Here is a 15,417-nt window from a genome sequence, read left to right as displayed (position 1 = left end):
TGATATTTACAATAATAATAATTATCTTAAAATTAATAATAATAGGAATTTTCATATAATAATAATAATAATAATAATAATAATAATAATAATAATAATAATAATAATAATAATAATAATAATAATAATAATAATAATAATAATAATAATAGTAATAAATCTTTGTATTAGTAGTAATAATAATGCTTATAGTAATGGGAAACTACCTCAAAAGCTTGGATAAAAAAAAATAGCTGCCATCAGTAGGGTTCGAACTCAAGACCTCTAGGATAACCAACACACCCTTAAACCAATCATCTAGCTTTGCTCTTCTGTTTTTAATTACCCCTTAATACTTTTATAACCCGTATCTGTTTCTTCACCATATGATTTATCCTAATTATAATTGGGTTTCGGCCCAATATTCTAAATGGTTTACGGCCCAATTACAAGTCTTCCTTCAGTCCAGTAGCCCGATTAAATCACTAATTGAATTCTTATCAGGGACACGTCTGATCAACCAATCAAACAAAGGTTTTCGTTCACCATTCACTTTCTTGTCCTAACAATCAACGACTTCCAAACATGGACATAAACGGACTGTTTTATCAGAAAATAAAAAACCTCGGGGTCAAAATGGGTATTCAACATTATTGTCTATTGTGATTATTAAAGTGTTGTTATATTTTTTTTTAAAAGCAAAAAGAAGGATGCTAAAACAGCCACGTTGTTTTCTTTTTGTCCATCTGTTAGTATTAATATTCATTATTATCTTGTTTCTTCACTTTTCCATCATCATCATTTTGTTCCAAAAGAACATAGCAATAACAGTGGGTTTGTGGTGGCGGTTTAATGGCTGAAGAATAGTAGCACAGAAGCATGAATCCAGCAGCCATTTAAGGTGGTGATTTGCGATGGTTGTGACAGAAATTGATGTAGCAGCACAGGCTGTGGTTATGATAGCAAAAAGAGTGACGGAAGCAGCTGCAGAAGCTACTATTTTCAAACAGAAAACATCAATAGATAACTAAAGTGAGAGAGTGGATGAGAGAGACGATAGTTGATTTGTTGAAGTCGAACAGGAAGTATCAAGGGTGGTGATTGTGGTGGAAGAGGTTCGCGATGGTTGAGGGTCTAGTGGTTGCAGTTGGTTTTTCTTCGAAGGTGAAGGTGGGAACTCGTTGGTTAATGGTAGTTATCATGGAGAAGGAGATGTGGCGGTTTTTGTTGGTTGTACATGGTGTTCGATGATTGTGGTTTGTATGTGTTGTTTTCGTTTAAAAGTGAAGGTTAACTGTAGTAGTATCTAGCGATGTTTGAAGATAGTTTGGAAGGTGGTGTAGCGTGGTGGTAATGAGTTTCAGTATAGTGTGATCGACGGTAGTTAGACGGGTGGCCGATGGTTGTTGGTTTTGTGAATATTTAGTTTTGATAAAACAAGAACGAGAGAACTTACATATAGTAGTAGTGATTAATAACGGAAACCATGGCGATTTGAAATGGTACTCGGCCAGGAACAGATACGAATAGGATTAATAGAACAAGTGGGTTTGAGTTTGTGTATTTAACCGAAGATATAAACAAGAAGGATGAGTAGGAAAAAGATCGGTAACTTGGTTTATAGCAGTAGTAACAATCAAGGGTTGTAGTTGTTATGGTGTGCTCGTGGGTGAGATGGTTTGAGACCATGGTTTAAAGTGGATGGTATGAAGGTGATAACCGTGGTGTTTGGCGTTTCATGGTGATGACGGATTTGAGGAAGATGGTGGTTAATGTGTGCCTTCTATGCCCTCTAACTATCTATCTATCTCCAATCTATAATTGCAAACTATATAAGTACATATAAGACATGGGGGTAGTTGTCAAAAGTAAAAGCAGTAGTGATTATTTTCAAATTAGGCACAGTAATAATAATGATGTATTCGATCACGGGTTGATTTATAACAGGAATATATAATATATAATATTAATAATAATAATCAAAGAAAGAAGAATTAGAAACGTGTAAATTACATAGCCGTCATCTATCACGGACCGTTATCAATTACAATTTGACAAAAGGTTTCTAGAAAAATTTCGACTTTTAAGATAACGTTAAAACTTTTATTTTATTAAAATGACTCATTAATAGTTTGACAAAAACAGTTTCAAATAATTATAAAATCCTACTATCATTTACTCTCGCCGATGAATATAGTATTCTTATATCGAAACCTAATATTGTATATCTAATACTTTGTTATCGTTTACTATAAATATATAACACATATACACATAAATGTTCGTGAATCGTCAGGCATAGTCAAAAGGGTAATTGATTATCCGAATAAAGATTTCAAACTTTCTAGACTCAACATTACAGATTTTTGCTTATCGTGTCGGAAACATATAGAGATTAGAGTTTAAATTTGGTCGGAAATTTCCGGGTCGTTACAGTACCCACCTGTTAAAGAAATTTCGTCCCCGAAATTTGGTAGAGGTTGTCATAAATAACATTAGGAATGTTTTCATGACGAATATGGGGTAATAGTAGAGTTTTATCATTATTGGAAGATACGGATAAAACGATTCGATCATGTGAAGCACACGAGTGAAGCTATCACAAAAGAATGAAATGAGTGAATATGGAATTGTTTTAACCGATGACGTGATTAGGATTGATTTTCGGAATTTATGGAATTAAAGAAAATCTTACGTAATAAGATTTGTTTCTTCGGCGATTTAGAAAACATGATCTCCTTTGATTTAATGCGGTAATCTGTTTCGATTTCTTTGTCGGATATTTCACTATAAATCCACCTCCTTTCCTTCCTTACTTCCCATATTTTCTATCCCCAATTCATACCTTAGAGTATTCTTTAAAATGCTCCATCCCATTCTGATCCTTGATATACTCTTAATTTTCACATCTGTCATTCTTCTCTTTCATTTACCACCAGAAGAATTTATTCACTTTTATGATTTCCTTGGAATTATAATGTTTTTAATTCTCCCGTGTCTTTACGTTGCAATACGTATTGATATACACGGTTTGTAAATTTCTGGGTGGTTGTTGGGTTTTATATCTTCCCTTATATTTCGATGTTCCTACTTCTGTCTTCTATAATCATTGTCATCCACAGTTAATGATTTCTCCTATTTGCTGCGATCTATACCCCAAATTTTTATTTCTAAGCTTCATTCTTTCGTTTCCTCTTCTTACGGTTAAGCGTCTCTTCTAATGGTCCGGAATTCGTAGGTATGAGATTTGGAATGAACATAACTAATGTTCTCAGAAAGGAATGGTAATGGCACGATTTTGATTTGTCAAATTACCATAATATTCAGGAAAATAGAACTTATCAAGATGATATGTTCTTAATACGTTTTGGAATTGGATAGAATGTAAGAGCCGTGTAACATGGCATATGATGATGGTACTGTGAATCATCACATTCCATTAGAAACTTAACATAGCTTACTGTAATATAATGAAGTTGATCAAGTTCCATTATATTATACTAATTCATGCATCAGTTCCCAACACTACTTCAAAACACTCATATTTTAAACTTGAAGGTTTCAGAATTTAGAAACTAACACAGTTTCTTTTATATTGTAACGCAGATGTTACGAAGAGTTGAATGATCGTAGATAAGAATAGTTGTGAGAATATCTCCAGAAATATGGAGAATATGTATAACGGAAGATATGAAGATATCTTATAATATCTAAAATAAGATGATGATGAAGAATATCATCTGGAAAGGTTTAGAATAAGGAGTAGGGTTTTTACCTACGGTTTCAGTAGGTACTGAATCATTTAAATCCTTGGAAGGCAGGTTCAGTTCCTGTGATTTATCTACATCCTCCTTCATACTTTGCTCAATCCGTTTTCCAGTTCCAAACCTCCTCTTTTTCTGAGCTTTTACCAACACATTATACTTTATCGTCAACTTTTGACTGCTAAATTCGTCTACAGTTTTTGCTGCTTCATCAGCATTTCAAGAACTACTTCATAGTTCAGGGTGTTTTTCAGAAACTTCACATTCGAAATATGAAACTCTTATGGATAGACGTTTTCGGTATAACTGGAAGAATTTCTTCGAGATTTTCAAAATACAGATTGCGGATTTCGCCAAAGAGGTAACGAGTTGCTGGTACATCTGTTGATGATGTTGTGAAATATAAAAGGTTCTTCGGTAACGATGACGAAAGGACAAGGTATAAATATCGTGGTTATAATAGGAGTAGTTTTACTGAGAAGTCGAAGTGGAGCTGTGACAAAATTAGCTTCTTGAAAAGGAATTGTAGGGTTGTTTTTGCTAATGGATGATAAGGAATTTGACGCGGATAAGTTTTAACTATAACTTCGGTTTCGGAAATTTTTCAGATCCATCACTGTATGCATAAATCTTTCTTCCGTAAACGAGGTGCAGCGGGTTCAACCTTTCGATCAAGGTGTTTTCAAGAATCAGGAAAAGTTGTGAATGCGAATTGTAATCGTCAAGACGCGAATGAGGTTTAAGATAGAATTAAGTGGCAAACTTGAAGATTAGTTTAGTTTCATATATTATAATCAACATTTTAATTCATTTTAATTGTCCAAAGTTAGCAGTCCAATAGTCCGATTATCCAATGGTTCAATAAATTCATATATAAATTAAATATATAATATTCGAATTAATTAATACGTATCGTGACCCGTGTACCGGTCTCTGTGTCGATCACAACTCAAACCATATATATATTTTGGAATCAACTCCAACCCTGTATAGCCAACTCCCATCTTCACATATAGAGTGTCTACGGTTGTTCCGATATATATATATATAGATGGGTCGATATGATAAATCGAAACCTTGCATACGTGTCCCGTTATTTATAGTGCGTAAAAGTAAATAACAGAAATTAAATGACGATAAATAAAATTGCGAGAATGTAAATTGCGATAAATTAAATGTTAATCAGTTAGCTGGGAACAGTTAGCCGGATCAGTTAGCGTGGAATCCTTATCAGATTTTCAATTAGTTAATTCGTGTATTTCTAACAATTTTTAATTTGTCCAATATTTCTTCTTTATGCCACTTGTTGGATTCGGATAGATAAAAATCCAAATATGAAATTTGAATGGAAATGGTTATTCTGTGATGAACGGATACGTATATCGGTGATTGTAAGTAGGATAGTAAATGACCGTTGAATCAGATTCGGAGAATGTACAGTGTAACTTGTTAATGTGAATTTTAAATATTCCTCGGGTACTACCCACCCGTTAAAATATTTTCATCATTAACAGTTTGTACGAAAGAATTTTTAGTTACAATCTTTATGAAAATATACTTGCATATATATTTTCTTCAGATGTAATTATGGATTTAATGAGTCAATAAGATATTAAACTCATTTGATTTATCATTAATACTGGATTATATGATCTCTAAAACATTAGAGATTTCATAATCACCATGTCGAACGAAGATATATGAGGTAGAACGTTACGTAAAGCGAAGGTAATCGATGTAAAACGATATATAGAACGAAGATCATACTCGAAGTACAGATGGTGATATTGAAGCATGTGAGGTTGATATCCGAGATACAGATTGTGATGTTGAGGGTTACGGCATGGTTGTGGTTTGGGGGGGATAAGAGTACTGTTGACGTTGATGATGGTGGTGCTAATTATGCTGTTGGTACTGCTGCTGGTGTTTGTAACCTTCGCACCATATTCTCCAAAGCCGTCACGCGAGCGCGAAGTTTGTTAATTTCTACTAGTATACTGGGAAAATTGGCGGTTGGAGCGAGTAAATGAACAAGATTCGAAATATAGAAAAAAAATATATAATCGTGACGAGATACTCTAGAAATGAGAGAGAAAATGGTTTCTCGAACAGGTTCGCCGGTAAGTGCTTTCAGGTTCATCGCCAAGAGAACCATTTAGTGGATGAAAGGGATCTTCGATGTGAAATGATTGTCGAATATAGGATGATATTCTAAATTCATAGAATATCAAAAGATTCCATAGGCTACGGAGGAATTTAAGACATGTGTCAAGCAATTCTACAGTAACAGATACGCTAAGATATGAATTTTTGTCTATACACTATCGATGCACTAAATGCAGTAGGACGTGTCTAGACTTGAGAATGATAGGCAGGCAATTTCCTAAGGATGATAGGCAAATTATTTCCGACTAGAAATGATAAGCAAAACTTTTGACAGGCAGACACGGTCAAAGTCCAGACTCACTAATGTATCCTAACAACTATCAGTTAGACACACTATTGGGAGACCTGGTTCACTAATACCAACGCTCTGATACCAACTGAAATGTCCGCGACTAATCCTTCCGGATGAAGTCTTCAACAGTTGGTTCCATCGCGATGATCGACTCCAAGTAATGTCTTTAAAATGAGCAAATGCACAGCGGAAGACTTAATTCGTACCTGAGAATAACATGCTTTAAAAAGTCAACATAAAGTTGGTGAGATATATAGGTTTGATGCTAGCAGCGTTATAACTATGGACCACAAGATTTCATGTATAAAAATATAATACACTCGCAAGTGTATAAAATCATTCTGCTTATGTTGAGGCCTCAGTAACCAACCTTAACAATAATATAATAAGTCATCTTCGCAAAGATGGATATGTACACTCGCAAGTGTATAAATAATCCTCGAAGTACTAAACATCCGCCCACTAGTTCTTATGTCTAGTGCAGCCTACTGGATGGGGGTGTTAAACCCGATAGATCTATCTTTAGGATTCGCGCTTACATGCTATTATAACATATAAATAAATTACCTAGCACATCAATCCGCAGAATATCATTTTTAATCACTTGTGTCCATAACGTAAATCATTTATAAAAACAGCGCATGTATTCTCAGCCCAAAAATATTTAAAGTTTAAAAGGGAACTATATACTCACCATACTGTATTTTGTAGTAAAAATACATATAACATCATTGATCACGTATAAGGTTAGCCTCGGATTCACGAACCTATATCAATTATGTATTAACACATAATATTAATCAATTAAGTTTATATATTTTATAATATAGTATAATTAATATACTTTTATATAGTTATTTTAATACTTATGATAGATTATATTATATACATATGATATCTAATAATATTATATTAGTTAATTCATTTAAAACATAATAGTTTGTGATATTAGTTATATTTGGGTTATACATAATAATTATATCTTTTAAAATAATTATTGTTATAATAATAATAATATTAGTATGATTAATAATAAAAATAATGATTATAATAATAATAATGTTAAAAAAAATCATAATTTTAAATGTTTTTAAAAAAAAATAATGATATTTACAATAATAATAATTATCTTAAAATTAATAATAATAGGAATTTTCATATAATAATAATAATAATAATAATAATAATAATAATAATAATAATAATAATAATAATAATAATAATAATAATAATAATAATAATAATAATAATAATAATAATAATAATAATAATAATAATAATAATAATAGTAATAAATCTTTGTATTAGTAGTAATAATAATGCTTATAGTAATGGGAAACTACCTCAAAAGCTTGGATAAAAAAAAATAGCTGCCATCAGTAGGGTTCGAACTCAAGACCTCTAGGATAACCAACACACCCTTAAACCAATCATCTAGCTTTGCTCTTCTGTTTTTAATTACCCCTTAATACTTTTATAACCCGTATCTGTTTCTTCACCATATGATTTATCCTAATTATAATTGGGTTTCGGCCCAATATTCTAAATGGTTTACGGCCCAATTACAAGTCTTCCTTCAGTCCAGTAGCCCGATTAAATCACTAATTGAATTCTTATCAGGGACACGTCTGATCAACCAATCAAACAAAGTTTTTCGTTCACCATTCACTTTCTTGTCCTAACAATCAACGACTTCCAAACATGGACATAAACGGACTGTTTTATCAGAAAATAAAAAACCTCGGGGTCAAAATGGGTATTCAACATTGTTGTCTATTGTGATTATTAAAGTGTTGTTATATTTTTTTTTAAAAGCAAAAAGAAGGATGCTAAAATAGCCACGTTGTTTTCTTTTTGTCCATCTGTTAGTATTAATATTCATTATTATCTTGTTTCTTCACTTTTCCATCATCATCATTTTGTTCCAAAAGAACATAGCAATAACAGTGGGTTTGTGGTGGCGGTTTAATGGCTGAAGAATAGTAGCACAGAAGCATGAATCCAGCAGCCATTTAAGGTGGTGATTTGCGATGGTTGTGACAGAAATTGATGTAGCAGCACAGGCTGTGGTTATGATAGCAAAAAGAGTGACGGAAGCATCTGCAGAAGCTACTATTTTCAAACAGAAAACATCAATAGATAACTAAAGTGAGAGAGTGGATGAGAGAGACGATAGTTGATTTGTTGAAGTCAAACAGGAAGTATCAAGGGTGGTGATTGTGGTGGAAGAGGTTCACGATGGTTGAGGGTCTAGTGGTTGCAGTTGGTTTTTCTTCGAAGGTGAAGGTGGGAACTCGTTGGTTAATGGTAGTTATCATGGAGAAGGAGATGTGGCGGTTTTTGTTGGTTGTACATGGTGTTCGATGATTGTGGTTTGTATGTGTTGTTTTCGTTTAAAAGTGAAGGTTAACTGTAGTAGTATCTAGCGATGTTTGAAGATAGTTTGGAAGGTGGTGTAGCGTGGTGGTAATGAGTTTCAGTATAGTGTGATCGACGGTAGTTAGACGGGTGGCCGATGGTTGTTGGTTTTGTGAATATTTAGTTTTGATAAAACAAGAACGAGAGAACTTACATATAGTAGTAGTGATTAATAACGGAAACCATGGCGATTTGAAATGGTACTCGGCCAGGAACAGATACGAATAGGATTAATAGAACAAGTGGGTTTGAGTTTGTGTATTTAACCGAAGATATAAACAAGAAGGATGAGTAGGAAAAAGATCGGTAACTTGGTTTATAGCAGTAGTAACAATCAAGGGTTGTAGTTGTTATGGTGTGCTCGTGGGTGAGATGGTTTGAGACCATGGTTTAAAGTGGATGGTATGAAGGTGATAACCGTGGTGTTTGGTGTTTCATGGTGATGACGGATTTGAGGAAGATGGTGGTTAATGTGTGCCTTCTATGCCCTCTAACTATCTATCTATCTCCAATCTATAATTGCAAACTATATAAGTACATATAAGACATGGGGGTAGTTGTCAAAAGTAAAAGCAGTAGTGATTATTTTCAAATTAGGCACAGTAATAATAATGATGTATTCGATCACGGGTTGATTTATAACAGGAATATATAATATATAATATTAATAATAATAATCAAAGAAAGAAGAATTAGAAACGTGTAAATTACATAGCCGTCATCTATCACGGACCGTTATCAATTACAATTTGACAAAAGGTTTCTAGAAAAATTTCGACTTTTAAGATAACGTTAAAACTTTTATTTTATTAAAATTACTCATTAAAAGTTTGACAAAAACAGTTTCAAATAATTATAAAATCCTACTATCATTTACTCTCGCCGATGAATATAGTATTCTTATATCGAAACCTAATATTGTATATCTAATACTTTGTTATCGTTTACTATAAATATATAACACATATACACATAAATGTTCGTGAATCGTCAGGCATAGTCAAAAGGGTAATTGATTATCCGAATAAAGATTTCAAACTTTCTAGACTCAACATTACAGATTTTTGCTTATCGTGTCGGAAACATATAGAGATTAGAGTTTAAATTTGGTCAGAAATTTCCGGGTCGTTACAATCTCCTAATTAGTTTAATTAACCTTGATTATCCTTAACATAAACTAGCTTACTAGAATGGGCTTACAAGTCCATTTAAGTGTAGGGTGGGCTTACTAGTCCAAGTCCATTAATTAAAAGCCCAAGTTTAAATAAAGATGCAATTTAAATAATTAAAGCCCAAGTAATTAATCACTAACCTTGATTAATTAAAATGATTAATAATAAATAATCATGAATGTAAATAATATTCTAAAAATATTATTCGTGAAAGTTCCGGGTGTCACAAAGACGTTTCGGGCCCTTAAAAGTCAAGCACGGGCAATCAAGGCAACATGTAAATGTAATAACGTACATTCGTTTAAACACGCGTATTAATAATAGTAATTATTAATAAATAAATGTTGAAAAATCCAGGGTCGTTACAAGTAACAACACCATTACCATCAACAATCCATGCCTCAAAAATCTCATTATGTACCTCGAGTATAATTATCGTTCTACGAATTGTTCTACATCAGTTATCTTCGTTCGACATGGCGATTATGTAATTTCTAATATTTTAGAGATTATATATTCTTATTCTAACGGTAAATCAAATGAGTTTAATATCATATTAACTCATTAAATCCATGATTACATCTGAAGAAAATGTATATACATATATGTTTTCATAAAGATGGTAATTAATAATTCTTTTGTACAAACTGTTAATGGTGAAAATATTTTAACGGGTAGGTAATACCCGAGGAGTATTCAGATTTCACATTAATAAGTTACACTGTACATTCTTCGAAACTGATTCAACAGTCGTTTGCTATCCTATTTACATCCACCGATATACAAATCCGTTCACCACAGAATAACCATATTCATCCAATTTCATATTTGGATTTTGATTTATCAAAAAAAAAAAAAAAAAAAAAGTGGCATAATAAAGAAATAATGGACACAATAAAAATTGATTAGAAACAGACTAATTGACAATATGAAATTTTGTTAAGAAACCACGCTAACAAAATCCTAGCTAACTGTTCCTAGCTAACTGTTAATTCCATATTACATTTTATTTATCGCAATTTTAATTCTCGCAATTTTATTTATCGTTATTTAATTTATGTTATTTACTTTACACATTTTATTTATCGTCATTTAATTTCTGTATTTATTTTACGCACTTTAAATATCGGGACACGTATACAAGGTTTTGACATATCATATCGACGCATTTATATATATTATTTGGAATAACCATAGACACTCTATATGCAATAATGACCGAGTTCTCTATACAGGGTTGAGGTTGATTCTACAATAATATATATAATTTGAGTTATGATCGAGTCTGAGACGTATACGGGTCACGACACGTATTAATTAATTCGAATATTGTATATTAAACTATATATGAATTATTGGACTGTTGCTGTGGACTATCGACTGTGGACTAATAACATTGAACAATTAAAATGAATTAAAATATTGATTATAACATATGAAACTAAACATTCTTCAAGTTTGCCACTTGATTTCATCTTAAACCTCATTTGTATCTTGACGATTACAATCTGCGTTCAAACTTCTCATGATTCTTGAAAACACCTCAAACGATAGGATGAATCAACCACACTTCATCTACGGAAGAAAAGATTTATGCATCTAGTTATGCACCTAAGAAACTCTCAGCAACTGAGTAAAAGTTTAACACGTAGCCGCGTCAGATCCTTTGGCATTTATTAGCAAAAATAACTTTGCGATTCCTTTTCAAAGTAGCAAATTTTGTCACAGCTCCAGCTAGTACATCGACCTTTCATTCGAATAAGTCTTATTATAACTTTGATATATAAGTTTACCTTTCATCATCATTACCGGGGAACCGTTTATATTCCACCACATTAGCAGTAAACTTACCAGCAACCTCATTGCTCATTGGCTTAAACCTCTCCGATAAATCACTATATTTATCCATTGAAACCCTATCATATACTCATACGCATCTTGTAACGAGAACTGCCATAACAATTACCAGGAATTAGCAATCAGTACTTTGAAAACTCACAGCATATCTACATCAACAGTTATATGTATGACATTTATCTCTTAGAATTATGATCTCTCGTTCTGAAATTCTGAAAAGCACTTAGTCACAAATCAATACTCTGAATGTTGAAAAAGCTGAATGAAGCAACAGAAACCATAGATAACCGTAAACGACCTTAATCATCGAAAGTTTGATGATAAATAATAGTATGTTGGAAAAGCTCAGGAAAATTGGAACTGGAAAATGGATTGAGCTAACCACGAAGGAGACCAAGGACAAATACAAGTACCAAACCCTATATTCAAAGAATTCAGGTAATTCTGGATCCGTTAAAATCTTTAGAGAATATCTTGCTCCGAAGTCATGTTAAAATCTTGCGGAAAAATCTTTCTCCATCAACCATCGAACTTAGAAATTCCAAAATATCATCATCAATATCTTCGATATTTCTGATGATATTTTCATAAATATTCTCGTCCGAAATTGTATACCTCCTTGTGCTTCCTGTGTATCATTATATTGAAAACATTCAATAGAAAAATTTAGTAACGAAAAGCAGATTATGCGAAACTAGGAAGAAAGCCGGGGACAAATCACAAAGAATAAGTTTGACTTCAAAGAATCCAAATGATTCAATGTCTGCTAAAGTCTTTAGTGAATATCTTACTCCTTACTCTAAACCCTTGCAGATAATATTTTCTATCATCATCTGATCTTAGATATTCCGAGATATTATTGTATCTTTCATTATAAATATCCTCCATATTTCTGGAGATATTTTTATAACTATTCTTATCTGAAATCATTAATCTCTTCGTGCTATCAGTGTTACATCATATAGAAACTGTTAGTTTCTATATTCTGTAAACCTTCAAGCTTAAGATATGAATGTTATTGAAGTAATGTTGGGAACTGATGCATGAGTTAGTATAATATAATGACACTATATCAGCGTGATTATATTACAGTAATTCATGCTGAGTTTCTAATGGAACGTGATGATTCACAAATCATAACGTCATCATGTGCCATGTTACATGACTCATTCATTCTACTTCACCTCCGAACATATCAAGAAAATATATTCTTGATAGTTCTATTCTCAGTGATTCTAGTAATTTGACAAATCAAAACGTGCTATCACGTTCCTTCCTGCTTAGAATACTATAATCATTTGAAACTCTATATCTACAAATTCTGGACCATTATTTGCTTGACTTGAAGTCAGGAAGAGAAAACAAAAGCATAGAGCTTTGAAATATAAGGGATAATATAAAGCCCGATAACAATACATAAATTACAAACCGTGTATATCAATGTTTATCGCAACATAAAGACACGGGAGAATTAAAAACATTATAATCCCGAGGGCGAAGTAGAAGAAAGCAGATTCCTCTGGTGGAAGTTGGAAAAGGAGAATGATTGTTGCAATAGTCAGGATGAGGACAAGGATCAGAACTGGACTAAGCATTTTCACAATCGTTTGGATGTATGAACTAAGAAATAAGGTATAGGAATGATGAGAATAATAGAACGGAAGAATTTAATTTATAATGGAAATAGCAGATAGAGTAATCGAGGCAGATCACCGTATTTAATTATAGAGATCTTAATTTCCTTATTCGCCGAAGAATCAAATCTTTTAGATTTGGAAAATTTTCTTAAAATCCCTTGTATTCTGGAATTCAACCCTCCACGTCAAAAGTTAAGATACATCTTATTTTCTAAATTCAAACATGACTACGTCAAAAGTTATGACGCACCTTATTTTCTAAAATCAACCATGGTTACGTCAAAAGCTAAGGAAAATCTTATTTTTCTTCAATTCACTCTTTTGCGATAGCTTCATTCGTATCCTTAGAATAATCGAATTATTTTATCATTATTATTCAATGATGATAAACCTCTAATAATCAACTCATATTGGTCATGAAAACATTTTTATTGTTAGCCATGACCACCTCACTCAAATTTCGGGACAAAATTTCTTTAACGGGTAGGTACTGTGATGACCCGAGAATTTCTGACCAAATTTAAACTTTAATCTTTATATGTTTCCGACACGATAAGCAAAGTCTGTAATGTTGAATCTCAAAAATTTTGATATTTTATGTTATCAATTATCCTTTGACTACGCCGAACGATTCACGAACAATTATATGTAAGTAAAAAACGTATGTATGTATATATATATATATATATATATATATATATATATATATATATATATATATATATATATATATATGTATGTATATATATATATATATATATATATATATATATATATATATATATATATATATATATATATATATATATATGTATATATGTATATAAATAAATATAAGCAAAAGTATATATATAATGATTAAAAATAATAAATTATAATTTAAACAATAGAATTAATTATGTAAATAAAGTACGAAATAATTATGTTGTAATTTAAGATGAATCTATATATAAATAGATATAATTCTGTGTGTAATTAAATGTATATGTTGTAATATATATAGTGTATAAATATCCAATTATATAATATATAATTAGTAAACATTGCATAAATAAATTAATATATTAAAAGTATGTACGAGATAGAATATGGTTATTAATATTATTATTACTTTCTTTATGATTAAAAATAAATATTAATATCAATATTAATATCAGTATTAACATAGATATAAAAATTGACACATGTAACTTGCTACATTATCATTATTATTATTATTGTTTTGGAATTATTATCATTATCACTAAAAATCATTATATTTTTTATATAGTTATCACAATAAACAATACATTATGTTATTATTATCATAAATAATATTATAATTAGCATCTTTATAATTATAATTATTGGTATTATTATTAGTCATTATTATTATGATTAATAATATTATTGTTATAAATCTTATAGTTAATATCAACATTATCATTAATAATGATACGATTATTATTATTAATATATATTATTATAAATTTTTAATATAATTATAATTATTATTTATAATCATTATTATTATCCTTTATTATTATTAATACTAATAAAAAGTATTATTATTAATATATTTATATTATTAACTAATTAAAATACAGTAAATAAATCAATTAAAGAATCAAAACACAGTTAACATCACAATCAACTTTTTACACTTTTGACTTCTGTCTCTGAATTTGTACTAACTTGTAATCAACTCTCAATAACAAAACAAATTCTTTTAGGATAGTTTGGAATTTTCTAATTTTTCTTTTAATTTATTTATTCAAATCGTACCAATTAGACTAGCAAATAAATGTTAAATGATTTACACTAACTGTAATCATATCTATTTAATTTTACATAAAATCCTACTTGTGCAAATCGAATGAAAGTAGCAAAATCATAATTCAATTTGAAGTAACACAGCGAATTATCTCTGTTCTTCACTTTTTAGTCAAAATGTCGAATTAAGGTTTTATTTAAAAATCTGTAAATGCATTATTGTTAGAAAACCTGCGTTTAAACTATTTGCAAATTCTCAAATGCCAATTTTTCTTATTGAATCCGAATTTGGAGGTCAAAGTTCTAAGTACAAAAAGTCAACTTGTCGTTCATCATCAAATTTGGATTCAAGAAGATGTTTTAGCTTCAATTAAGATTAC

This window comes from Rutidosis leptorrhynchoides, chromosome 10 (assembly GCF_046630445.1).
Source record: "Rutidosis leptorrhynchoides isolate AG116_Rl617_1_P2 chromosome 10, CSIRO_AGI_Rlap_v1, whole genome shotgun sequence".
NCBI classification, from domain to species: domain Eukaryota; kingdom Viridiplantae; phylum Streptophyta; class Magnoliopsida; order Asterales; family Asteraceae; genus Rutidosis; species Rutidosis leptorrhynchoides.
This window is presented reverse-complemented; position numbering follows the sequence as displayed.